A 26,808-nucleotide genomic window follows, 5' to 3' on the forward strand; every position below is an offset into this window, starting at 1 on the left:
CAATCATTTCAGAAGACTTTTTTTTTTCTAATTTTACTCTTTCTCAGTAAACTTGCTTTCATATCTACTTTCCAGCACTGAATGGTACCAGCTCTACTAGCATGGAAATCATGAAGCTTTTCTGGGTTTCTCTATTTCAAATATCACAAAAGTGGACTGTGGTCCAGGACCTGAAAGCAATTGTTTTGTGTGTTGTGTCCACTTTCAGAATTATTTATATCAGTAGGAAATTCTTATACAGTAATTCCTTCATAACAAGGAGCTGGAGAACTACAAATTCTTATTTTTTCTTTGACAATTATTATGGTTTGTGATCCTTCAATGGATGAAATATGCTAAGTGGTGGTGCTCACACTGTAATCTTAACTACTACTAAATCATTATGGATTTTGTTGATTATGCAATTCTTGGGAGGTTTGCAGTTCAAGGCTAGACTGGGTAAATAGTTCACAAAACCCCATCTCTGGAGCAAAATGGATTGGAGGAGTGGTTCAAACAGTAAAGTGCTTGCTTTACAAGAACCAAGACCTGAGTCCAAACTCCAGTCCCATCCAAAAAAAAAAAAAAGGTGAAATATGTTCTCTCATTTCGTTGGAAGTACTAATAATTATTTGCTTGTTTATTTAGCTCTCTGTGTTTTCTTTGATATTTCTTTTTCATTTTCCATAATTTATTTTGCTCTCTGACTCATATTGAGAAGCTACTTCACATATATTGGGAAGAATTATTAAAAAAACTGTTTGGAAACTTCTTTGCAAAGGTGGAAGTTGTTCAATGATGTAACTCACCAGAAAGTGGTTGACTAGAGGCACCTCCAGATATCAGTAGGTGAAGGTATGTTTTTGTATGCTAGTTAGTTACCTGAGAGAGGATTTTCTAACGTTTGTTAGTGTGGAAAAACATGAACTGCTATCTCATTGAAGCCACCATACTTTAGGTCTCTGTTTAGGCAGCTTAGTATCTACCATATCTGATACAAGAGGTTAGAGGCTTCAATGTCATGTTCTAGGAAGTGTCAGAGGAAATAGGTGTAACTTTTTTGTGCTGTTTGAATGCACTGCTTCATTTATTTCCCCTATTCTGTATTGGGTTTCATCTCCACAATCAGCTGTGATTGGCAGATCTTGTGTTCAAATTCTCCAGAGAACACACTCCTTATTTTTGTCAAACATAGAGAAGACACAGTCACCTTGTTATATGGGCTAAGAGAGGCTTGGAGTGCAGACACCTTACACATATTCTCAGCCAATTCCTTTGACTTTAGCTCTACCCTACCTTTAACCATTGGAGATTTTGAATGTTCTATTTCCTAGGTTCTCTATCGTTATGGGATGTGAGTCATTTTTTCTCGGTGGATTTCTTTGATGGAACATTTCAGTCTTCTGTGTATTGATATGTCAACAACTATTCTCCTAACTACATTCATCTACTCAAACTCTGTGCTCAATTCAAGTGAATTGTGGTTTCATATTTGAATAGCTGGTTTAGATAGTGGGATGTAAAGAGGTCATAGAAATGAGCATGTGCCTGCATTCTATCACATGCAAGGAGAATACATTGATTTTTCAGTACAGAGAAAGTAAGACTGTGAGGTAGAGACTGAGTATGCACTCACAGGGAGGCCCTTTAAAACTTCTATATGAGCTCATGCTCCCAACAGCATGAAGTCTCCACCTCACCCTCCACAATTAGAACCTGTTATGCCTGTGTTACTCTAACATGTCACCCTTCAATCTGTGTCTAAAGAACTGAAGCAAGAAGGAGGCATCCATTTCCAGAAACCTGACTTAAACAAATACATTGTGTCCACGTTACTCATCATAAAGGCAAGAGTGGAAGCAATACATTTGAACAGGTGTGACAGGAGCTGAAGTCACTTCTTCTGCACATTCTGAGCTGCACATTAGTCCAGACTTTCTACAATATGCACACATTTGTGGCAGCCCTGTCACTCCCCAACAGGAAAATGCAATTTGTAGGGCTCTCCTGCCTTTCTTGACTTCATTTCAACAAAATAAACCCATCTGGAAACACCCTTGAAGCAATGTTCTTCCTGCCTCATTACAGCTACATCAACACATCAGCATTCTGGGAATCTGCCTCTCTTTCTGCCAGAGCATCTGATAGCCAATTAAATCCACTATAGCTCAGCTCTGAGGCTAGTCCTTGCTCCCTTATTGCTTTTCAATGGCTTGCAATCTAGTCAGCTGAAAAACCAAACTGATACCAGGCAGGAATCATCACTGGAGTGCAAAAATTTTGAAGCACTTTGCACAACACTGAGAACTACCCCCACTGGAGCATGGCCCTAGATGTACAATGAGTCCTTTTTAGCACCCACCCGAGACCAGTCATGACTTCCTATACTTGGGTGCTCTGTTTGTGTTTCAAATTCTAGAGCTCAAGAGTGACATTTAGCTGCAGCTCAGTGACTCATTCTGTCCCTCACCATCTCATGGCAGTATTCTTTAAGTGTTTTCTTAGCATCCAGGAGGAAAAGGAATAATTGAAGTACAAAATGTAAAGAACTCAGTGCTGATATCTGTAGTCACCTGTCAGCTTTGGGCTCCCTAACTCTTCACCAATCAGTTCTGCTTCCTCTGAAAGCCCCAGCCTAATCATATGTATATTACTTTATAATGCCCAGCTGTCTAAGGCTTCCCCACTCCAGTGCCCTACCCAGACTACCTGGAGAATCTCAGCAGTAGAAGAGATGTTGGTGGTCATCAACTCTTTACACAATTATATAAAACAATTTTAAATGACTTTTTGAAAATAATATAGCAAGTCTATTCTCTGGCTGAAGTAGGAATTTGGATACCCTATTCAGGGCTAAATCTTGAGTAGTTAGTAAGTTGAGGGAAGCACTCATGCACAAAATGTTAAAAAAGTAACTATATCCCCTAATCCAAATACCTAGTATTTAAATGTGATATTTTTTCTTTTGCTGTAGTACTGGGGGTTTGAACTCAGGGCCTGTACTTGCTAGGCAGGTGCTCTACTGCTCGAGCCATACCACCAAATCTTTTTGTTTTTTTTGGAGACAAGATCTCTCATTATGCCTGTGGCATTCTGGACAGTGATCATTCTATTTGTGCTTTGCTGTTTAGCTAGGATGACAGGTGTGTACCACCATACCCAGATTTCTATTGATCAAGATGGGAGTCTCACCAACTGTTTGCCCAGGCTGGCCTGGAATCACAATCTTTTCAGTCTCCACCTCCCGAGTAGCTGGTATTACAGGCTTGAGCCAAGACACCTGGCTTAGTATGATACTTTTTCAAAAGAAAAATTAATATAAAACATTTCATGAGAATTTTAAATAAAGACAAGAAACATTAGGGCCAGGATTAGGGTGAGGTAAGGTAGGCAGGGACACACAAGTACAGAGCTGTCTTTACTGAATATTTTGGTATTTTGTACATTATGATTATTTTTTACATTTTGATTTTTAAAATGATGCATTTGAATATGATTTAGCTAGGTCATTGAAATTATGAATAATATATAGAAAGTAGTCTTTCTATCATAATTTTTGTATTGTTAATGGACTTTGAATAAAGTTTTTGTCTTCTCCCTTGTCCCCCAAGGACTCATGTCAAAATCCATAGGAAAAAGATCAAGAGGGTGTCAAGCAATCTGCTCAACACACTTCCTCAGATACTGATGAAACAGCATCAGGTGCACCAAGTACAAAGTGTGCAGTTAATGGAGAAGGGATTTGTTGGCATGGTTTAAATTGCTTTAATGGAGACTAAATAACAGAGGGTCAAGCAAAAGAGAATGTAACTTAGCTACTTGTATATCCCAGGTGGCTCTGCTCCATATAGTCTTCAGAGCACCAAGATTTCTTTGGTTATATTGCTATACCATTTTCCTAGGCTCAAAATACAGTTAATTTTTGTCATTAAGACATGCATTAGTATGTGAAAAAAAGTACATATCTAAGCACACTACTTTGTCCAATGATTATTTTTCTTAGCCAACTTTTCTCAGTAAATGAAGTCTTTTGAATTATACTATGGTACAAGCTGCTCATCTTCTTGTGCACTGCAACTTAGAGTAACTCTGCTAGAGGTGTTGTCTATATCTTCATGCTTGAAGCTAGTCACCATAATGATTTCTGTGTTCTAGTCTATGGAAAAGAGGAAATGTTTATGGCAAACAGCTTCTTTTAAGGATATATCGCAGATATTACCTCTGCTTGCATTTTCTTGGCTTAAGTTTAGTCACTGCATCACTTAGAAGAAAGGGGGGATGAAAACGTAGCTGTTAGTTAGGCATTAAGTACCCAGAAAAACCTTAAGAGTTCTAGTCCTAAGAGAAAGAAAGAGGAATGGATGTTGGGATGTGGAATGGCTAAAACCAATAAGTGTCTACGAACCATATTTATCACATAAAAAGAAAACTTGAAAGATGCAGCAGGAAAAAAGCAATGTCAGCTTTGGGGAAATTAAAAAGATGCCATAAGTAGCATCTTTAGAACTATTCTAAGTTCTAAACCATTTGAAAAATAAGCCAAATTAAGGCAAACGAGAGTCCATATATCTGCTTTATTACTGAACAACAATATGTTGGAGAACTTGGCTTTGTTTGTTGCCAAGTATGTTTTTAGCAAAGAACCTCAGAATAAGAGTTACCCACTCAGTAAGAGGTATGACTAATCTGCTAACAGTAGTGGCCTATATACACACGTGAACACACACTTGAACACTCACACACACCTGCAGGGCTTCCCTATTATTATGTCTATTGAGAGACTTTGCAAACTAGCGCACATAATCTCTGAAGATGAGCTAATTCCCAAAAGAGAAAGGAAGAAAGTAATATGGGCTCACTCATTTTATTCCCCCTCAGTTTTCAAATAAAATGACTCATTTACTTTTCTTTGGAGTGGGCTTTTTGAGAGGGAAGAAGTTCATTGGTGTTCCATTAACAAAACTCCCTCCACTTGGAAGAAAACATCAGAAGTGGGGAAAATGTGTTCCTTACTCCTCACATTCCCCAGGGTTTTGTTCTCTTAAGTACTGTTCTTAACCATTAAGCTGATGAGCAACCCATAGTATGACCATCTCATTTATGCAAGTACTGTGACAGTCTTGCTTTCACTGTCATGAAAATATTTTCAAAATATTAACAACTAATTATTTAGATAGCATCCTGAAACCACACATGGAAACTATAGCCTCTGACCCCAGAGAACTCTGAAATTGGTCCAAACAACACACCAATTAATTTCATTGCAAGGTCATTATTTCCCATTGCAATCTGTTCAGCTATTTTGTTCAGTATAGTCAACCACAGGTTATTCAATGAGAACAAATAACAATTACACAATAGTATAATAATAAAATGCCAAGGTTGAATTGCTACCAATATAGTTACAAATATTTCTCAAAACAGGGTAGAAAGTAAAGTTCAGAACATAAATCTATTTTCAGGTAAAAGTCCAAAGGAATAATTCAAAGGAATGAATGTGAAAATCAGATTCTCTAGCTTTCATCATTTCCTCTCCAAGTTCATATTCAGTGTAATCTCAGTCAGAGGGTTTATCCATACTTGTCTGGAGTTGGGATTTCTTCCAGGTCATCTTCCCCTGGCATGGTTACAAGTCCTGCAAGACCTCAGAAGCTTTATTTGTTTAATGCAGTGCTGTAATTTGTCTCTCTTTGGAGAAATCTAAAGAGGTAACAGGACATAGATGATCATCACGGCACTGGCCCACACCCAGGAAATTTTGAAAATGATCCAATGCTCAGCCCCTTGAGAAGTTATTCAGGATAAAATTATGTAGTTAATGATGCCAAGGAATTTAACCGGGATATGGCATAATCTGCACGAAGGAGTGAATATGGAAAAAAAGCTTTCTTATTTCAATCTATAGACAATGCCAGTACTACAGTTATTTGTCCAAAATCCATGACTGGTGTTTTGTAAACTCAACTGGGAGGTTAATCTTCACATTATTGACTTGCTATATGAGAATGGAAAGTCACCAAAGCAAACTCTCCTTTTCTACATGTGACATTGGAAATTTTTTTTAATATTTGGAAATTTATAAATACAGAGTTAGAGCTGCCACAACATAAGGAAATGCCTTTCTTTTCCATTTGGTACTCTGGAAAACTCTTCATCCTTATTTCTCTTTGAGTCCAGTGTTTCCATTTCTCTATGCTTAAACGGGTATGCCCTATATCTATGACATAACATGAGCACACCTTTTTTTTTTCTCATTATATTCCCGTTATAACAATTTCTTTTTTTTTTTCATTTTTCTTTTATTATTCATATGTGCATACAAGGCTTGGGTCATTTCTCCCCCCTGCCCCCACCCCCTCCCTTACCACCCACTCCGCCCCCTCCCTCTCCCCCCCCAATATCCAGCAGAAACTATTTTGCCCTTATTTCTAATTTTGTTGTAGAGAGAGTATAAGCAATAATAGGAAGGAACAAGGGTTTTTGCTGGTTGAGATAAGGATAGCTATACAGGGCATTGACTTACATTGATTTCCTGTGCATGGGTGTTACCTTCTAGGTTAATTCTTTTTGATCTAACCTTTTCTCTAGTACCTGTTCCCCTTTTCCTATTGGCCTCAGTTGCTTTAAGGTATCTGCTTTAGTTTCTCTGCTTTAAGGGCAACAAATGCTAGCTAGTTTTTTAGGTGTCTTACCTATCCTCACCCCTCCCTTGTGTGCTCTCGCTTTTATCATGTGCTCATAGTCCAATCCCCTTGTTGTGTTTGCCCTTGATCTAATGTCCACATATGAGGGAGAACATACGATTTTTGGTTTTTTGAGCCAGGCTAACCTCACTCAGAATGATGTTCTCCAATTCCATCCATTTACCAGCAAATGATAACATTTCGTTCTTCTTCATGGCTGCATAAAATTCCATTGTGTATAGATGCCACATTTTCTTAATCCATTCGTCAGTGCTGGGGCATCTTGGCTGTTTCCATAACTTGGCTATTGTGAATAGTGCCACAATAAACATGGATGGAGCACACCTTTTCAATGACTTCTTCAGAACTGGCCCACTTTGGTCTTTGGATATGAAATTGCTTAAGCCTAAAAACATCCCCTTAAGGAGAAGAACCCTTCTCCTCTATAAGAAATTAACCAATTATGAGACACATTTTCTGAAGCCACCATCATCTGGTTGAGTTGCCTGTAGCCTTTATCTTTGCTAAATGTTAGTACTGAAGCTGGTGCCTTTGTAGAAGTCAGAGTGCTTTTACCCTTTGTTCTTTCTAATCAGAAGCCTAAATGTCCCTTTTCAAGGGTCTTTGCGTGTACCCACTTACTGATACCTTCATTGAGTACTTGCTTTTCCTTAAAACAAGAAGGCCATGCATTGTTTCCTTAAGGTATGGCCCAATTAGTTGCTTGTTTAAGAGACTAACTTGAAGTTAAAGCTGCTTTAACCCATAGTATTCTATAATGGCCGAAATACCATTTCCAATCGCCTTAGGCTTAACTCCATCTGCCCAGGTTAAAACAGTTAAAAATAGTAACTATAAAATCAGTTACAGATTCCCGAAGGCACTGAAGTTATGTGCCTTGGGCAAAGCAAAATGCTTAGGTTTCTGTGTGTGTGTGTGTGTGTATATATATATATGTATATATAGAGAGATAGAGAGAGAGAGAGAGAGGGAGAGAGATAGTTAGATAGATAGGTATAGTATATATAGTATTTTGCTCCAAATCCAACTTCATTATCCACTTCCCAATTATCCTGACCAATGTACCAGATTACAGCATTACATTGTGTTTCCTTTCTCTCCCCCAACGGAGCTCCCAGTGGAGGAGGACATGTGAGCAGTTTTCTCTTTAGGAAAAAGTAAATGGACAGGGTTTGGAGCCTGCAATTTCTTCTTCTCCCAATTCAGTAATCACTGAGGAAAGACAGTGCAGAGAAAAGCCGTAGTGTATGTAGTGTCCTCTCATTATGAAGACAATATCAAGAAAGAATTATCACTGTAAAAATAGCCTGCCTTTCTCAAGCACAATGGTCCTCAGTTTCTCTTTATTGTGACACATTAACAGATGCTGTTTACGTGGATTCTGGATGTTGACAAATAGTTGTGGTACAGGTGTGGTAGGCTGTGGTTATAAATACTTCTGATCCACTAGGCTAGTTTTTCTCAACTAGGGTGGATGTGCCTTTCCCCAGGGGACATTTGGATTTGTCTTGAAACAGGCTGTCACAACCTGGGGAGGAGATGCTAGTCCATAGAGGCCAGAGATGGCGCTAAACATCACACAATGCATAGAACAAACTCATACTAACACAGAATTATCTGGCTCCAAATGTGAGCAGGTGGAGGTTGAGAAAATCTTCTGTAGATATAATTTTACCTGCATGTTCCCAAGTCAGAGAAGTGCATATTGAAATGCAAGTTAGGAGATAGTTGTTAATATGTTGATAACCTTGAAGCTTCCCTGAAATTTTTCAGTAAAATAAACCATTTACACATTTTAGAGGTCTGTTCTACTACAGCATATGTTTTATATTTTTGATTAGTCCATGTGTGATTATAAACAGAGGAATAATGCCAGGAAAATTCAGTATGAGCATATTTTCAAATGTGATTTCTTTTTTCCAGATAATTAACGTTCTATACCACCAAGTGGCCACAGCAGACAGAGGAGGGATATAACATAGTACACCAGGCCTGCTGTTTATTGACTTATTGGTTGAAAAATGTACATTAGGCCTGTGATCCATTTTTGAACTGATTTCTGTACAGGGTGAAAGATGGAGATTTAGGTCATCTATTCAATTCCACTATTTTTTTTCCTAGTACCATGCTGTATTTGTGACTATGGTTCTGTAGTATCTTGAAACCAGATAGTGTGATATCTGTAGCATTGTTCTTTTTGCTCAGGATTGCTTTGGCTATGTGAGATCTTTTGTTCTTCCATAAGAATTTTAGAATTATTTTTTCTGGTTCTGTGAAGAATGTCATTGGGATTTTGATGGGTGTTGCAATGAGTCTGCAATTGCTTTTGGTAGTATAGACATGTTAACAATATTAATTCTCCTTATCCATGAACATGGGAGATCTTTCCATCATCTAGTGTTTTCTTTGATTGCTTAGAAAGGTAAAGTAGTATTTCACAGCAAGATTTTCTATTTACTAAGAAGTTAGCATGTTCTAACTCCTCTCATATTTTAATTAAAATTTTCTTTTTAGTGCTCTGATTGAATTGTTAAATAGATTTTGTATGGTCTTCCCTATTCCTACATTTCCATAGTCCTATTATTTTACTATGTGATTTTAAAGAATGTTAGTTCTCTTTAAAAATCCACATCCTGCTGATATGTGGCCATATCAGCAGTGGAATTGTCCATTTACTCTTGGAGAATCAAATTTCTTTTGCCTTAAGTACAACCAATTATGAATTAACAGTGTGCCAAGACATTGGGAACTACTGCTTAGGCCACTCAGAGATTAAATAATCATGAAAGCAGAGGGGAAATTATTTGAGGAGGTAACTAGTGGAAGGAGGGACTGAGACAAGAAGGGGTGATGGGCATTGAATATGATTGAAGTACACAGTATGCAAGTATGAAAATACTACAAAACCCATTATTTTGTATGACTTTTTTAAAGAGATAAAAAGGAAACATTCAAATTGAAGGATCTGTGGATATCTTTATTTCTGTTTGTGTGTGTTCTATATATGTGTGTATGAATATATGTGAGTGGGCAATAAATTCTGAAGATTAATATTTGTTATAGTTATCATAGTAAATGTTCCTAAGTTGTGTGCTATCTATATCAATGTATTTTAAAAAGCTACAATAATAAAAACTCTTAACAAATATCTCTATATTTTCTCAAGTGCTTTTATATAAATACTCTCATCTTTATCCTCATGGAAGCCCTGAAGATGTACTGATTTTATTATAAATTGATAAATTATAATTATATATATTTACGGGATAAAAGCTGATATTTTAATATATCTATACAATGTAAAATTATTAAATCGAGGTAGTCAACATATACATCATCTCAAACACTTATTTTTTTGTGATGAGAACATTTAAGCTTACTTGCAGCAAGTTTGAAATATACAACACTTTATTATTAACTTTAGTCATGGTGTTATACAACAGATTTAAAACACTGATTCTTCCTGTCTAACTGAAACTTTACACCCTTTGACTAAGATATCGTTTCCTCTACTCCTAGCCTTTGGTAACCATCATTCTACTATCTCCTTCTATATTTGATTTTAGACATTTATGGGTTTAATATTCAAGGTAGTACATGCCAGAGTCAACTTTTACATAAAAAGGGGGAGTTGGCTTTTCAGCAGAAAATCATATCCATTTGGAGATGTCTTTTGCTTCATATTTGTGCCTCTTTCTCACTGGGATCATGATTTGGGCGAAGGATACGGTAACATCCAAGGTTGGTTCTAACATGGCGAGACACCTGGATACCTGTGTCACTTTGAAGCATACACTTCCACACATCCCATGTTCTCCAGCCAGCATAGAACACTTTTGTTAATTGCTTCATCTCAAAATTATGTGGTTCACACAATATCCTCCTAAAATTATTACTTTAAAGCATTCATTGGGGTAACAAGATTCTAAAGTTTATAGTCCTCAGGAAAATTCAAGTTACCAGTCAAGACCTGTCACCACTAAGTCTCAGCTGTTTCTCTGTCTGGAATCAAAACAGTCTCCATACAATTGTTTCAGCTCAGTCATCAGTCATTTTTATCTTTTATTGTTGTGCTAGGTAGAGGCACACTGTGGCATTTACAGAGGTACTTACAATGTATCAAATATATCATATTTGAATTCACCCCCTCTACCACCAGTTCAGTCATTTTCGCTTAAAGGAAAAAGAGCCACAAATACCATTGAAGAAGACAGACAGAGGTCAAAAGTGCTTACATTTTTTTGTTATATTCTGACAGGTACAGCATGGGAAAAGACATCAAGACTGAAGAAATAAAAAGGCTGGTTTTAAAGTTGACTTTTCCCTCTTCTTCATTATGAAGTGACTTCTATCTCTGTTTAGGCAGGGTTTGTCTTTGTTCAGTTCCTTGGACCGTTTTCCTTAACATCAATAATTTCTCCTATTCACTAATTCCACCTCCACATGTTATCATTAGTTCTTACAACATATCTACAAGACACTATCATGCCACAAATGGGTATATTTTGGCCCATCAAGCCCAAATAAAAAGTTAGAATTCAACCTATGAAGAAAAGGGAGTTAGTGAAGATCTTTTAGGTACTTCTTTATGAAGTGTTTATAACAAATATTTAAGAGCTATTATTCTGAAGCTAGGCACCATGACATACAAAATACAGGGATTAAATGGAATCTGAGTTTGGAAATCAGGCCAATGACAGTTTATGCTCCCAATTTCAACATGTTATAGCAATAAATTATAATCAAAGGAACCAGTTCCTTTAAGCTTTACTTTCTTCATATATGAGAGACATTTAAAAAATTACTTCATAGAGTAGTTGTAAGAAATCAAATCTAATAAAGCTGGTAACAGTTGAAAGTAAATACTAGCTTTTATCATCAATGTTATCACCATAATCGTTATCCACTTCTTTCTCCCTTTGCCCCAGGCTTCTCTCTTTTGAACTTAAATGCCTTATTACCCTAATTGGTCCTATTTCTCTACACGTTTGTCCACCATCAATGTACAAAGAGTGGGATGTCAGTGGTACTCAAAATGTGGCCCCTAGACAGGGATTCTCGGTAAGATGGAGCCTGATGGAATCGCAAATTCTTATGCTTGGTAAAAGACTTTCTTAATCTAAATGTGTGGAAGAAAGGCCCAGGAAACTGCATAGTAATAAGATTTCTAGGTGGTCCTAATACTTGTTAAACTAAAAACATTTTCCTGAATCAATTACAGAGTTTGAGGAAAAAGCTCTGAAAATGAAGGCAAGATTTAGATTAAAATTCAAACTTTGCCACTTATTGGCTATGGGAACTTTGGCAACTGGGCCAAACCCCAGTTTTTCCTTTGTAAAGTATACAGTGTTCTTTGGAGATTGATTTTTCAGGTCATAGGCTAAACTACATCAATGAAGAAACCCCAAAATATAGTTATTTGAACTTAAACATCTATTTTTCTGTGTGTGGTAGTCCAAGAATAGGAGTGGTTCACAGTGAATCGGTGGCTGTGTTCCACAGGGTCACCTAAGGACTCAAGAGTCTTCTGCCTTGATACTCCATCCTCTCCTGGAGGCATAGTTTAATCCATGTAGTTGACAAGCTGACAGATATGTCAGGCTTCTTATCTGAAGGAAGAGAAAAGAGAAAGACATTTAGTAACTTTTTTTAAGGGAATGATACAAAAGTCACTTCTACTCATGTTCCTTTGGTGAGGACCTGGATGCCAGGCTATATTGAATAGGAGTCTGGAAAATGTGTCTATGAGCTGAATACCGGGTATTCTATACAAACCCAGGAGTCATGGATATTCTTACACTCATAAGGTTACTTACTCATGGAATCACAGAGGGAAGCACTCAATGCATAATAAGCATGCCACAATGATGGGATGGACTGGCAAGTACTGAAGAGTCAGATAGCCTTGTATGTGACTTTGAGAAAAGTATTTTTTCTTTTAGTTCAAATTTTCAATTTTTAAATTAAAAAATATAGTTCTTTGGCTCACCTTTTAAAAAAACATTTATTTTAGCTTATAATAGTTGCACAACAGGTTTCATTGGGACATTTCCATATATGCTAACAATCTAACTTGGTTAGGTTCATCAGTGGTTTTTTAATATGACTTTTAATAAAACTTGTACTCATTCTCATTCTCAATTCATTGTTTTTACCTTTGGGTTTGACCTCTCCGATTTTTATCATTGCATTGTTTGTGATACAACTATAAACTAGTTATGATCTTAAATTCCTTTATTCAGCTTCTTCTTAATATGACTCTGGGCCGTGTGTTGGATACAGCCTTCAGCTCAGTCACCATTGCTTTTAGGATGATGCCTAAAATTCAGATACCTCCAATCCTTGGTTAAAATGCACTTTAATTCTTCTAATAACAAGGCAAAGGTTATCTAAAATTAGTTAGAATATTTCACATCTTGAATTCCTTATCAAACACAATTATAAGTAATATGGCACAATTACTGTGCAGATTTTGTCCCTCAGCTTGAAGATAGGAACCTTATTCGAAGGACCTTTGTTGATTGGCAGGGTGTGCTTAACAGAGATCTTGCCAACAGCCTAAAGCACAACTCTTAGTTCTGAAGGAGGAGCAGGTAATCTCCCTTGTTTTATTATATTCTCTAGGGCAAAAATTGTGGGCCTATGGTGAAATCTAATTACAATTCTCTATTGTCCTATTTGGGATATAAACAAACACATTTCTGTCTGATCAATTTATGGAAATAAATATAAAAAGCAAATAACCAGACTCCCTAAAAAAATTAAGGAGTATTTTACAGGATTTACACATGCCATTTACTGTGGCAGAACAGAAATGCAGCCTTGTTTTTATAAATGAAGCAAACAAATGACTTGTTCAAGATTAATACTCTTTAGCACACAGAGTCCCATCCACCTTGAAGTTAGAAATTCCTTTGATACGTATTTTTCTGTCAGCATTTTTGTAACTCTTTAAAAAAAAAAACAGTATTTTCTGAGTTCTCCAAGTTACTAAGGTAAAAGATAACTATAATTTCTCAGCTTCATAAAATACATTAGAGGCTGAAAATAAGAGGGTACCATTTTCACAGCATTGCTGAAGGCTGGTCTCCCTAGGGCTCATTTTCTAAGGAATAATTGTAGTAGTAGGAAGAAGAGAATGGGTATGAGTGAAGAAGATTCAAGGTTTTCATAGCTTGGATCCTCCAAGGCAAAGATTTAGTCAAAGGCTCGTGTGTAGGTACTTTCATTTGGGAATTGATTCCAGGGAAAAGAAATTAAGGTGTTGAGGCTAAGAACATGACACCCCAAAGTATGACAGCTGATCATGCTGAGAACTTTGAAGTGAAGGACATCAGAAGGCCTAGAGACAATGTCTCTTTGACATCCTTCTTCCTTCCTTTCTCCTGTTTGCCCTTTCCCAAAGTGGATCATACAAACTAGAGCTCCTCTCCAGCAAAACAAGTCATAATGCCTAGAAAGATCACTCTCTGATCTGCCTCTCCTGAAAGTACATCATAAGGTTATCATTCTGGAGAGTTCCTGCCCTCCATGTGGAAAGAAGGAAGGTGACATCAAGAAGTTAAAAAGGATCTAGACAAACAGGCCTTACTGGGTTCACTCACTTTATTGCCATCAAACCATATACTTTTGTCCAGACATGCATCTCTACAACTTAGCATAAAAATTAGTTTTTCTTAGGTCTTTGACTATTCATTTCTGAAAACTGCTGCTTCATATAAAACTTTGTTAAATAAATATGTCATACTTTTCTTTTGTTAATCTGACATTTGTTTTAGGTATGCCAGTCATGACCTTTGTGATAAGTGAGGAAAAACATACTACCTCTTTGCCCTCACAAATGTCAGGGGTAAAGAAACAAGAAAGGAGTGACTATACAAAGATGTGTTACCAAGTTGCCTACTCCAGACAAATGAAGCTTGGTTGATGGGAACTTATGTGGCAAAATTTGACATGAATCTTGCAACTATCCAAGTTATAAGAAGGGGGAATCTCTAAACAAAACACAGATTTAACAAAAGAAAAGTTTGACCAATTTATTTAACACAATTTTATGTAAGATGAGAGCTTTCCAAATCAAAGACCCAATGACCCAGGGAAAACCATGTGCTTTAATGTTTAGGTTTGATGAAAGAAGACAATCATATAGAAATGTGCCTTTTGGGGTAAGATGCAAGATGGTGACTAGGGTACAGAGCAGAAAGCCTAACCTCCGAGACTCCAAAACCTCCCTGAGAAATTGGAGCCACACTTGGGTAACTCTGAGTGCTTCTAGCTAAAATAATAACCACCATCACATTAGATGCAGGGAAAAATGCAAAGATTGACCCACAAATCAGCCTTTAGTTGCATCTAACATCTGTGACCCGCTGCACAGCCAGCAAGGTGGGTCCAGCCCCTGGGAAACCCTCTTTCCCCATGGCAATTCTTTTTCTTTCCTTCTCTTCTCCTCTTCCATCAAGTGAAAATAAAGCACTAACCAGAAGCAAATCTTTGACACCCAGGGAAAGTTTCTGCACATATTATACTGGTAAAATTTAGGGGCTGCCACCACTACCACAGCTGTTCCTGCTGGCTCTGAAACTGCCTAAGAGACATTCAACAGACCAAAAACATAAGCACCATGCATGATGCAGAATACCCCAAGCCACCCCCAGGATAAACCAGCACAGCCCATGGGCAGACTGACACCTCTCAAAAAAACTGAATAACAAACAGCAAGCTATAATCTAGTACAACAACAGAGGGGGCAGGAATGCTGAAAGTGCACTGGAGAAAGGAAGAGGAGCAAGGAGCTAATCTCAGCATGAACTATCAGTCAACAAAAACTGGAAAGGCAGAAAGGCAGAGAGCAGGTGGGTGAAAAGCCACTCCCTGAAGCAAGCAGATAGCTGCTCACTGAGCTCAACTCCTGAGCCAGTGAGCAGCACCCAAAGCCAAACTGCCCCGCAAAACTGAAAAACAAACAGCAAACCATCATAACACACTGACAGCAGAGGGGGCCGATGGAACACTGAACCTGCCCCAGAGAAAGAAGTGGGGGTGGACAAAGAAATAAACCCCCAGAGCAGAAATCCCAGTAAACAATCACAGTTAAAAACCATCTCCAAAGCAGGGCAACTAATGGACTACAGAGCTGATCTCCAAAACCTGAGGGCAGCATTCAAACTAGAACTGCCCCACCTCACTGGGGGAGAAGCTGACCAAGCAGCTGCAGCTGCAGGGTAACATAGCTATCAGCTGGGGAAATCATTATCTCTGACCACCATGCATGATCTGGCAAAGCTACCTCACCTCACAATTTCAATTTTACCGGTAGAAAGAAGAACAAAGCACTACTCACAAGCCAATCACCTGGTGAAATAACACAAGAGCTTCTGCTTATATGCCAATACCAGGACTGGATGTTGGAGGAGTAACTCCAGAACTTAAACTAAGACTAAAATTCTATTGTTCCTGAACCTGGTGTTTTCTTTCTTTTTTTTCTTATATTTGTTTGTTTGGTTGGTTTATTTGTTTGTTCTATTTATGCCATTGCATTTTTGGGTTTTTTGTTTGTTATTGTGGGTTTCTATTTTTATTTCTATTTCTATTATCTTTTTAAAATTTGTATACTATCAACTTTACCATCATCATCTTCTCATCCCTACTCTCACCCCCTTCACTCTCCCTCTTTCTCCTGTGCTAAAATCCATTGCTCTCCTCACAAACTTATTCTGCCTCTTCTCACTCACTCTCTCCCCTTGCCCTCACTTACCCCTCCCATACTCCCCCAACCTGTCGCCAGACTACCTCTCCATCCTACAAACTCATCACCCACTGATCAACCTACTATACCAACTTTACACAACCCCAACCCCCTGCAATCCCTGACACAAGCATACTCCACTGAACAGAAAAAGACCCAAACACACAGAAGGACCACAAAAACCAGCAGCCCCTGCACTGCTTTCCCCACTCACCCATCCCATTTCCCTCTTCTTTCTTTAGTGCTATCCTATCCAATTCCCCATGTTTCTATAGATAGCCTTACAAATGTTAATCCCCCAGCTCCCACTGCTTATAGATATTACCACCAAGGGGTGTTCTATATAACATACAAACTACTGGTCAGATATTAAACCTGTGAATTAGTTATTACTAAATTACACCCAGACCAGGGACAGATAGCACACCAACCTGGCAAAAAACCCAAGACAGCCATAAAACAAAAATTAAATCAAGGGAAAGAAAACAGGTGACTAAAACCACCAACTAGCCTATCCTAGCAAGAACATAGTTGCACAGTACCAAGATAGGAAGAAGTAAAAGGATGGAAACCACTCTCCCCCCAAAAATAATTTAATACAGGATTCAGAGGGAAATGAAGAAAATGGATACCCAGTTCCTGACTCCAACAAAACAAAGGTAAATGACACCAAGGAACCCAGCAATGCCCACAAAAACACTCTCAAAGAAGAAATCCTGCAAGTAATCACTGAGAATTTCATGGAGAGTCTCATGTTAACCAAAATATGCAAGATGCACTCAAGAAATTGCAAGACACTAAAAACAAAGAAAAGATACAGAAACAAATAAATGAACTCATAGGAGCCCTAAATAAATACCAAGTAAAACAGAGAGCACTATAGAGAGATGAATGAAAAGATGAAAATAGAAAATATTAAAGAGGATGTGACCCATGATATAGAAAACCTCTGAAAAAAGACTCAAACAGAAACACAAAACATAGTGAAAGTCCACTTCAGCAGACTACAAGTGGAAGGCAGATCTCAGAACTTGAAGATAAAACAAAAATAAAAGGAAAAAGCTGCAGAACTGTTAAACAACTCAAGGCCTGCAAAAGGAATATACAAGAACTCACAAACAACATCAAAACACCAAACCTGAGAATCATGGCCGTAGAAGAAAGAGAAGAGATACAAGCAAAAGGGATTTGTAATAATTTTCAATAAAATAAACAGAAAATTTCCCAAATCTAGAGAAAGTTATACCCATTAAGGTATAAGAAGTCTGCAGGACATCAAATAGACTTGACCAAAATAGAACTTCTCCATGACATATTATCATTAAAACAACAAGCACAGAGAATAGAGAAAGAATATTTAAGGCTGTAAGAGAGAAAAAACAAATAACATACAAAGATACAAAGATAAACCCATCAAAATCACAGCAGATTTCTCAACAGAAACCTTAAAATCAAGAAGGACAGAGAAGGAGGTATTCCAGGCACTGAATGAAAATAACATCAACCCTTGGATATTCTACTCAGCAAAATTATCATTCCAAATAGATGAAGCAATACAAATCTTCAATGATAAGCAGAAACTAAAACAATATATGACCACCAAGCCACAACTACAAAAGATTCTCCAAGGAATTCTGCACTCAGAAAGTGAAAGCAAACAAAACCACAAGAGGACAGGAAGTACTAAACCACAGGAGAAGAAAAGACAGGAATCACAGAGTAACGTTGATTCAGCTGCACACAATCAAACCCGTAAACAACAAAAACAACTAAATGGCAGAAATCACCAAACACCTATCAATATTAACACTGAATGTCAATGAACTCAACACCCAATCAAAAGGCCATTTGGCAAACTGGATTAAAAAGGAAGATCTAACAATCTGTTGTTTACAGGAGAACCATCTCATTGACAGAAACAAACACTGGCTTAGGGTGAAAGGTTGGAACATTTACCAAGCCAATGCCCCCCCAAAAAAAAGTATTGCAAAAAAGTATTGCAGGAGTAGCAATACTTACAAAGTAGACTTCAAACTTATATTGATCAAATGAGATAAAGAAGGACACTCCATACTAATAAAAGGAGAAATACACCAAAAGGAAATAACAATTATCAACCTATATGCACCCAAAGTCAGTACACCCAATTTCATCAAACATACTCTGAAGAACCTAAAAGCATACATGGACTCCAACAGAGTGGTAGTGGGAGACTTTAATACCACCTATCACCAATAGATAGGTCATCCAAACAAAAAAATCAATAAAGAAATTCTAGATCTAAAACATTCCATAGATCAAATGGACTTAGCGGATGTCTACAGACTATTTCATCCAAATTCTGAACAATATACATTCTTCTCAGCAGCTCTTGGAACCTTCTCCAAAATTCATCACATCTTAAGGCACAAAGCAAGCCTCAGTAAATATACAAAAACAGAAATAATCCCATGCATTCTATCAGACCACAATGCATTAAAACTAGAAATCAACACTAAAAACAGCAGCAGAAAGCATGCAAACAATTGGAAGCTGAATATCACATTGCTCAATGATCAATGGGTCATTGATGAAATAAAAGAGGAAATTAAAAGGTTCCTGGAAGTTAATGAAAATGAAAAACCTACCAGAACCTATAGGACACAGCAAAGGCAGTCCTAAGAGGAAAGTTTATAGCCATGAGTGCATATATAAAAAGGACAGAAAGATCTCAAATAAAAGACCTAATGCTACATCTCAAACTCCTAGAAAAATAAGAACAACCAAATCCAAAACAAGCAGGAGAGAAATAATAAAAATAAGGACCAAAATTAATGAAATAGAGACAAAAAAACCATACAAAGAGTCAATGAAACAAAAAGCTGCTTTTGTGAAAAAATAAACAAGCTTGACAGACCCCTGGCAAATCTGACAAAAATGGAAAGAAAAAAACCCAAATCAGTAAAATCAGAAATGCAAAAGGGGAAACAACAATAAACACCATGGAAATCCAGGGAATCATCACAGACTACTTTGAGAAACTATATTCCAATAAATTTGAAAATTTTGAAGAAATGGGCAGATTTCTACATACTGATGACAATCCAGAACTGAACCAAGAGGATATTAATCACCTAAATTGATCTATGACACGAAATGCATTTGAAGAAGCAATAAAGAGTCTCCAGAACCTGATGGATTTTCTGCTGAATTCTATCAGACATTTAAAGAACTAATACCAATATTCCTTAAACTGTTCTATGAAATAGAAAGGGAAGGAACACTGCCTATCTCATTCTATGAAGCCAGTATTACCCACATTCCAAAATCAAACAAAGATATATCCAAAAGGAGAGCTATAGACCAATCTCTTTAAGAACATCAATGCAAAAATCCTCATTAAAATAATGGCAAACTGAATCCAACAACACATCAGAAAGATCATTCACCACAAAATTGGCTTCATCCCAGGGATGCAGGGGTTGTTCAACATACACAAATCTATAAATGTAAGACAGTACAGCAATAGAAACAAATACAAAAAACATTTGATCATCTCAATAGATACAGAAAAAGACTTTGATAAGATCCAACATCACTTCATGATAAAAGCTCTAAGAAAACTAGCAATAGAAGGAAGGTACTCAACATTGTACAAGCCATCTATGACAAACCTACAACCAACATCACACTTAATGGTGAAAAACTGAAACCATGTCCCCTAAAATTAGGAACAAGACAAGTGTGCCCACCATCCCCATTCCTATTCAACATATTACTGGAATTCCTAGCTAGAGCAATTAGGCAAGAAGAAGAAATAAAAGGAATACAAATAGGTGACGAAATTGTCAAAATATCCCTATTTGCAGACAACATGATCCTATACTTCAAAGACCCCAAAACTCCTAGACACTATAAACAGCTTCAGCAATGTGGCAGAATACAAAATCAACTTACAAAAATCATTAGCTTTTCTGTACACCAGCAATGAACATTTTGAAGAATATATGAAAACAATTCCATTTACAAAAGCCTCAAAAAAAATCAAATTCCTAGGAATAAACTTAACAAATGATGTGAATGACCTCTACAAGGAGAACTACAAACCCCTGAAGAAAGTGATAGAGGAAGACTACAGAAGATGAAAAGGTCTCCCGTGCTCATGGATTGGTAGGATCAGCATAGTAAAAAAGGCTATACTACCAAAAGCAATTTACATGTTTAAGACAATTCCCATCAAAATCCTAATGACATTCACACAGAGATTGAAAAATCTACCTTAAAGAACATTTGCAAACACAAGTGTCTGTGAATAGCCAAGGCAATACTCAGCAAAAAAGAGCAATGCTGAAGGTATCACAATACCTGACTTCAAACAAGTCACAAAGCAATAGCAATAAAAACAGCATGGTACTGGCACAAAAACAGATATGAAAACTAGTGGAACAGAATAGAGGACCTGGATATGAATCCACACAGCTATGCCCACTTTATTTTTGACAAAGTTGCCAAAAACAAACAATGGAAAAAAGGCTCTTCAACAAATGTTTCTGAGAAAAGTGGTTAGTTGCCTGCAGAAAACTGAAACTAGATCCATGTCTATCACCCTGTACTAGTATCAACTCAAAATGGATCAAAGACCTTAATAACAGACTCAAAACTCTGAAGCTAGTACAGAAAAAAGGAGAGAATACTCTGGAAGCAATAGGTATTGGCAAGGACTTCCTCAATAGAATCCCAGAAGCTCAGCAACTAAGTAAAAGGATGGACAAATATGACTACGTGAAATATAAAAGCTTCTGCACAACAAAAGAGATGGTCTCTAAGCTGAAGAGACCACCCACATCAGACAAAGGACTAATAACCAGAACATACAGGGAGCTCAAAAAATGAAACTCCCCCAAAATCAGTGAGTCAATAAAAAATGGGCAACTGAACCAAACAGATCTTTTTCAAAGGAAGAAATATAAATGGCCAAAAATCACTTGAAAATGCTTACCATCTCTGGCCATAATGAAATCCAAATCAAAACCACACTAAGATTCCACCTAACCCCTGTTAGAATAGCTATCATCAAAAACACCATCACCAACAAGTGTCGGAAAGGATGTGGGGAAAAAGGAACGCTCCTACACTGCTGGTGGGAATGTGAGCTAGTACAACCACTCTGGAAAGCAATATGGAGGTTTCTTAAAAATCTAAACATAGATCTGCGATATGATCCAGCAATTCCACTCTTGGGGATATACCCAAAGGAATGTGACTCAGGTTACTCCAGAGGCACCTGCACACCCATTTTTATTGCAGCACTATTCACAATAGCTAAGTTATGGAAACAGCCAAGATGCCCCACTACTGACCAATGGATTAAGAAAATGTGGTGTTTATACACAATGGAATTTTACTCAGCGATTAAGAATGAAATCTGATCATTTGCAAGTAAATGGATGGAACTGGAGAACATCATCTTAAGTGAAGTCAGCCCTGCTCAGATGGCTAAATGTCCTATGTTCTCCCTCATATGTGGATTTTAGACATAAAACAAATACAGTAATATTATTGGACATGGGTAACACTAAGGGGAGAATGGGTACAGGAGGAATAGGGAAAGGTAGGAAACCCAAAACTTGGAAGTGTTTGATGTCCCCATTGTTAAGTAGCTAATATAGTAACCTTAAAACGAAAGAGGTCAATATGGGAAGGTGACCGGGAAGTAGTGAAGAGGTCAGGTAGAGATGAGTCAATTCGGGTTGTAATACACTTGTGCATGGAAGCAGTGCTAGGAATCTCTCTGTATAGCTATCCTTATCTCAACTAGCAAAAATGCTGTGTTTTTCTTATTATTGCTTATGTCTTCTCTTCAACAAATTTTGAGAAGAGGGCAGAACAGGTTCTGGTTGGAATCAAGGTGGGTTTGAGGGAGGGGAAAGGGGTGGGAGGGAAGGAGAGAGATGGCCCAAACAATGTATGCACATATGAATAAATGAATGAATAAACAAAAAAAAGAGAAACGTACTTTTTCAAAATAGGGAAATGACTTAATGGTTAATATGTCGGGGGATGAAGCAAGGCCTGTTTTTTCACCCATGTTGGCCTCTCTTTCAGCATTCCTTCCCACAGGCCTTGGGCAGGACCCTTCTGGAATGATGGTCTTATGACTGACTTTCAGAGAAAGTAGGTCAGAGAGCTACTTTATGATCATGGCGTTCACAGAATGGTGGGAGAAGGTTGCAGTGACTTCCTTTTTCTGTGGCTTTCTCGATTGTCAAGGTGCCATATTTTGGGGAACATGTTCTTCATCTCAACAAACTATATTTGTTAGTCCAGAGACCAGCTGGTCAAGATTGAACCCGCAAAGGTTAATTCTCCTGCTTTTTTGTTTCTACAGACTGTCACATGAAGGGATCTGAGAGACCAAAGGGCAGGAGCAAGAGGCCATGGTGCAGCTGGTCCTGACCTATGCTAAGCTGGCCTCTGCAGAAGAAACTGGTGCAGAGGTGGAGTTGGGAGGCCCTAATGCTACACAAAAGAAGTCTCCATTCAGATGCTGAAAGAACACTCTTTTCTCCCAATTTGATTCTGGCATTATGCTCTGAGTAATCTGATAATAATAACAACAATGACTACCACTTATCTGCTATTTGGCAAATACTGTTCTAAGTACTTTTCAAACATGATCTCATCTTATTCTTTGATCCTTTGTATTTTTCACAATATACTTACAGAGCAACATGCTTTTAAAAAGTTAGATATCTATATTCACTAGGCATGCATATGCATACAACTCCTGGACAGCATTTTAGTATTTTAGAAAATATATTACTCTATCATAGAATAGGGGCTTTCAAATATTTGGTTCATAAGGCACTAAATTATCACACATATAAAATGGAGCCAAGAATTTAATAAAATAGTATTTTCTCTTTGACCATGTGTTATATTTTAGTATCTTCTCTTATGTTCTCTGTGTGTGTGTGTATTACTGATTGCTATTCAGTGACTTCCTCATTCACTAATGATTACTAGTCATGACCCTAGAGTGTGAAAACTCTTCCCTAGACAACAGATATTCAATAGCAGTGTTCATTTTCAGATGACAAGTGTCGTCTGAATTTCCTAGTTCAATGACATTGATAGATCATCAATAAATCAAACATAGATAGCAAATGAAAGAAAAGTATTTTGCTCATTTTATTAATCAATTTATACTTCTTTTATTCTTAATTACAGACTTTATATGAAGTTTTCTTTTAAAAAAGAATGCAGGTTTCCTTATGTTAGCTACTGATTTTTTTTATAGAAACTTTCTGGGATTTTGGCAAATACTCTAACTTGGAACTAGAGAGTAAACATATTTTCTGTGTAATTTTGATTTGCTGGATTTAAGAACCACATGAAAAATACAATTGAAAGTGTGGAACAATGCAGCAAGGTCTATAGTGAACCCTTGTGCAAGACGCCACTGGTGTGGTTTGGATGACTTTCCTACAGGACCCTCCTTGGGGCACTGTGCACCCTCAGAGACCATTGCATTCTTTTGTTCTGCAGCTCCCAGTTTGCTTTTTCTCTTTCTGCTGTGTCCCCTTTATTGTAATTGTTTCTAATGAAAACCTTTTCACTACATGCATTCTAACTTGCTACTTAGAATACATTCAGTATTACTGATGTTCAGAAAGGTTTTCCTCTGCTTATTGTTAATATTGCTTTTATGGAGGGGGTGGTTAGAGATCAGCTTCATTTTCTCTTCCATAAACAGACACTAGTGTTTTCTCCTCAGATGAGAGTGTGAGGTTTCAATGGACAATGTATATAAATATTAGGTGTTCCATATACAATAAGCAAGTTTACTTACTATCAGGTATGGCCCAAATTAATTTTCTCCTGCTCCAGTGGGCAAAGTCTGATTCTCAGAGCTTCTCTAATCTTCACATGGCTCAGCTCTGCTAGATAGCCTTATGGCCAGTGACCACTTCCTGAATGCTAATAATGCCTGTTCACAGTAAATTGAGGGAGGGTTTCGGTTACAGGCACAGAGATAGCTCAACAAGGTCACTCGAGTGTGCATTTGTGTGCTTTCATTCAACACATATGTTTTGGGACTTTAACATGAATGACTCTTGTTCTGTATTTCTTTGACTATACAACACACAACCCTCTAAAGACCAATTAGTTATCGTTATTCAGATACTTGGAACAGAATTTCAGTCCAAGTCTCTGAATCTGGAAATTTCTAGACTCAAGGCAGAGACAAAGAGGAGATGAAGATCATGTGGTGGGCTCTGGTTGTTGCATCTGCTCTCATGTCATTAATGAGTTCACATGGTCACTCTTGGGTTCACCAAGGTGAATGTATAATTGTCTCCTGGGGAGAGCAATCAAGAGAGGAGATTTCAGATATTTAGCAACTCGCAGTGCTCTGCATCCACTAATAGCCACAAGGCACTACAGTTCCACTCAAAATTACTACATGTTCCTGTGTACCTCACCTTATGCGAACACTTGCATCAATGTACACTTGCATCAATGTATCCAGTCACACATTTAGGTTCAATCTGTGTTCTCCAACACACTATATTTTATGAGGTTCTATTTACGGGGTTTGCTCGTGTAATTTCCCATAATGTCTTTCACCTGTTGAAACTCTGAAGACTTATCTGAGGATGCAAATAGGAAATTATTCAGAAATAAATAAATAGAAAGAAATAAATAGACACAGAGCTAAGAAAAATATTCAATCTTAGAAATAATAGGAGAAATAAAATACTAAAGCAAGGAGATTCACTTTTGGGCACAAGAAGCAGGGGAAGATGTAAAACATGAAAGAAACATGCACTGTTGCTCAGCATAAGGTAGGGGACAAGTGGTGTGCCCCATTACTATTGTCAAGAGCAGAATCCAGACACTCATTTTATGGAAAAAATAACAGGCCATATAAAAAAACTGCATGTGCAAGGATAGATATTTCAGAATTTTTGAATTGAAAAATATGGAATGAAACAAAGTTAGAAGATACCTTAACCCCAATTCTTCATACATTTATCATGACACAGGCACACACACACACACACACATACACCCCTACCTTCATTTGTTTGTTTACTATTGTCTATTGTCCTTCCTAGAGAATGTAAGACTCACCAAGACAGTAACTTTCTTTCTTTTGCTTACCATTTTATCTCCAGGCCCCAAAAATGCCACAAAGTGTTCACATGGGAAATGTTAGTGAAACAAATAAATGAATTAATTTAGTATTATATAGCTATATAAAATCTTTTGATAAATATTAAAAATCACATTTTTGAAAAACAATATTTGAAAAATGCTTATTATATATAATGAGGACATAGAAAAACTGATTTTTTCAGGCCAATAAGCTTGTAAGAATTTTCATTTCCTTTTTAAAATTATGCATATGCATTTCTCAAATACTTAACAATGAGCATGTGTCTTTATAAAGCAATCATTGTTAAAAGAAAAAAAATCCTCAAGGTTCAGCTCAAATGCAGCAACAACCTGAGAAATATTCCTGAGCTCTCCCATGATGGGTGACATTGGCTTGTTCAATTCTTAGGACACATTGACTGTGGCACACACACTTGTGATTTATGATACTGATGGAGTGCATTCCTCTTGGACCAGTATCTTCTGCCCCCAATTTCCTGTCCAGTAAGGGTTGAGGAATACAGTGCTCTGAAAAGGACAGAGCAATAGGAAGATGAGTGTGGAGGAGATAGAAAGAATGTGGAGATACCACGATCTCAGAGAAAGGACAAGAAAACTGGAAATAAAGTCCTGTTTTGTTCCCAAAAATGAATCCAAGTATTTTTTCCATTTGAAAATAAGGCTACCATTTGTCTCTTGATAGGCACCGAAGTTGCTTCCATAACTTGTTGTTGTGATTAGTGTAGCAATGAACACGAGTGTACAGATATTTGGTACATATTTTTCTGATATATGCCTAAGAGTGATGTAGCAGGACCATGTGGCAGTTCTACTTTTAGATTTTGAGGCACCTCCATGCTGATTTCCATAGTGGCTGGACTAATTTATATTCCCACCAACAGTGTACAAGAGTTCGTTTTTGCAACCCCCCATCCTCTCCAGAATTTGTTGGTTTTTTCCTCCATGCTAGTCATTCTGAACGTATCACTTGTTTTTCTCTTATGTGCAGAATCTGGATTAAAAATAAAAGACACAAAAGTGGAAGGAAGATTATTAGGCAAGAGGAAGGGGAATAATGGGAGGGAATATGATTAAAGAACATTATATACATGTATGAAAACGTCATAATGAAAGCCATTATTTGCGCAATTTATATGCGTTAATTTTTTAAAAAAGAAAAATGCTACAGTTATCATTAAAGAGTCCACAAGAGTTTCGCACTGGCTGAATTTGAGG

General features: G+C 37.3%; 1 long non-coding RNA gene across 1 annotated transcript in view; it reads left to right on the forward strand.

Annotated features, from left to right (window-relative positions):
* The window catches only part of LOC141420821 (uncharacterized), an 88,235-nt gene extending 64,942 nt beyond the window's left edge, over window positions 1-23,293 (forward strand). The window contains exon 3 of the long non-coding RNA XR_012445486.1: window positions 22,799-23,293. This is a non-coding gene — a long non-coding RNA (uncharacterized lncRNA). The remainder of the gene's footprint in view (window positions 1-22,798) is intronic.
* Window positions 23,294-26,808: the final 3,515 nt, after the last annotated feature.

The sequence above is a fragment of the Castor canadensis genome, chromosome 1 (genome assembly GCF_047511655.1).
Source record: "Castor canadensis chromosome 1, mCasCan1.hap1v2, whole genome shotgun sequence".
Classification (NCBI taxonomy): Eukaryota; Metazoa; Chordata; class Mammalia; order Rodentia; family Castoridae; genus Castor; species Castor canadensis.